The following is a 2,500-nucleotide window of genomic DNA, read 5'->3' as shown; positions in this document are numbered from 1 at the left end:
GTCCCGGTATGGGCAGATTATGTCTCCCATCAAAAAAAGTTTCTCTCAGCAGTAAATCTCCGCTATTTTAGACATAACGTGTTTATGATCCTGAAAAACAATGCTGAAGACATTAATGTTGCCTTCATGTTCCGTATCGATGGCTTTGATTACACCATTCTTGCCACTACGGAAAATAAGAAATGTCTTGGGTGTAGTGCATGCCCTGAAAAGGCAACCGCCCCCCCCCCTTCACACGCCAAGACCTGCAGAAGGGGCAGCACCGAGGGCAACAGCACAGTGAGCGCCAAGGCCAGTGGTGCGGGGAACGCCGAGGCTATAGAGGAACACGCCGGGGCAGACACGCAGGAGACCGTGGCTGATGGTACAACGAGAGCCGCAGGAAGTTAACGCGAGGATGCAGGTAAGGAAAGCGGTGGGGCTGGGAGCACTGATGCTGATACTGTACAGATGAATGTTGATAAAACAGCAGCAGAATCAAACAGATTGTGGTGGTGGTTGTTGACAGTGGGAAGTGATGGCAAGACGAAGCGTTCTTAAGCAATAAAGCTTTCCTGCAAACTGGATCGGAAAAGGGTTCATTGCTCGAAAATGCTGTAATGCCTTAAGTAGTGCATTGTACCCTAGTTTGGAGTGAAGCTTCTTTCATGTAATAAAGTCAACATTAAAAACATCTTGTGTTTTTTATATATTTTATAATGTGTTTATATAAATGTATATTTAAATGTATATATACTGTATATATATATATATATATATATATATATATATATAACCCCTTGAAAGCATCTTAACTTTTAACTATAGGTTAGGTGTTTCTAGATTCCAGGAGAAAAGGATAGCTGTCGGCAACCCCCAATTTAACCCCTTCTGACTACATGGCCACTGGGCTGAATTTTTTACAATAAAAGGTATCTAAAAATAAAAAGGTTGCTAGTTAAACTAAAGGAACCGTACCTATCGCAACAGCTCCTACCCCTAAACCAAACAAACAAACAAACAAAAAATAAAAAATAAAATAAGAATAGAAAAACAAAATAAAGCAATTTAAAAATAGGAAATCAAAAACGAGAAAAATAAAAACAATAGGTGCGTAGCTTCTACAGGAAGTCTGTTCAGGTTGTCCTCCACCAGACGGAGCTGCAGATATTCAGAAGGGGCCCATAGCTCCTGCTTCTCTGCATGGCTCCTATTGTCTCATAAATTCTCCCCTGTCGGTCTTACCTGTTTCCACCGCAGCACAAGCATTTAAACGATGAAACACAGAGAATATCCCTCCTAAAAATAGCAGAGTATCAAACATACATACATCGTAAACAATCCTGAGCTAACCCCTTGTCTTTTGTAGCTAAGCTATGTGTGTTTGCACTTAACTAGTGTTTTCAAAGATGGTCTATGTGTCTGTGAACTGTGAGGTGCTCGGGTAGTGTACGGCAGATCCACCCCCAAGCACAGCAGAGGGGCAGGGAAGGCCCTGTCTCTTGGCAGGGGCAAGCAGACCCTCACCACCAGAGCAGAAGGGCAGCCCCCTCCCCCCTCTCTCTCTCTCTCTCTCTCTCTCTCTCTCTCTCTCTCTCTCTCTCTCTCTCTCCCTCTCTCGCTGGGCAGGGGCCAGCAGTTCCCATGGGTGAAACGGTCTTTTTCCAGCGGAAATTTGTCCAAAACCCGCCCAGGGGTCGTCACCACCACCAGAGCGGCTGGGCAGGCCCCATCTCTCCCCGGGCAGGCAGCCTCTCTCCCTGGGCAGGCTGGGCCTGTGGCCTGGGTGAATTTTCGGCCTCCTGGAAAACTTTCGGCAGGGTCCGCCCCCTCCCTGGGCACGGGCGGCGGCTCCCCTGGGTGAGCGTCCCCTTTTCGGTGAGATTTTGTCAAAGTCCAAAATCCACCCCGGGGTCACCACCACCACCACCACCACCACCACCACCACCAGAGCGGCTGGGCAGGCCCCATCTCTCCCCGGGCAGGCAGCCTCTCTCCCTGGGCAGGCTGGGCCTGTGGCCTGGGTGAATTTTCGGCCTCCTGGAAAACTTTCGGCAGGGTCCGCCCCCTCCCTGGGCACGGGCGGCGGCTCCCCTGGGTGAGCGTCCCCTTTTCGGTGAGATTTTGTCAAAGTCCAAAATCCACCCCGGGGTCACCACCACCACCACCACCACCACCACCACCAGAGCGGCTGGGCAGGCCCCATCTCTCCCCGGGCAGGCAGCCTCTCTCCCTGGGCAGGCTGGGCCTGTGGCCTGGGTGAATTTTCGGCCTCCTGGAAAACTTTCGGCAGGGTCCGCCCCCTCCCTGGGCACGGGCGGCGGCTCCCCTGGGCGAGCGTCCCCTTTTCGGTGAGATTTTGTCAAAGTCCAAAATCCACCCCGGGGTCACCACCACCACCACCACCACCACCACCACCAGAGCGGCTGGGCAGGCCCCATCTCTCCCCGGGCAGGCAGCCTCTCTCCCTGGGCAGGCTGGGCCTGTGGCCTGGGTGAATTTTCGGCCTCCTGGAAAACTT

This window comes from Trichomycterus rosablanca, unplaced genomic scaffold (genome assembly GCF_030014385.1).
Source record: "Trichomycterus rosablanca isolate fTriRos1 unplaced genomic scaffold, fTriRos1.hap1 scaffold_270, whole genome shotgun sequence".
NCBI lineage: Eukaryota > Metazoa > Chordata > Actinopteri > Siluriformes > Trichomycteridae > Trichomycterus > Trichomycterus rosablanca.
Note: the sequence above shows the minus strand (reverse complement) of the source record.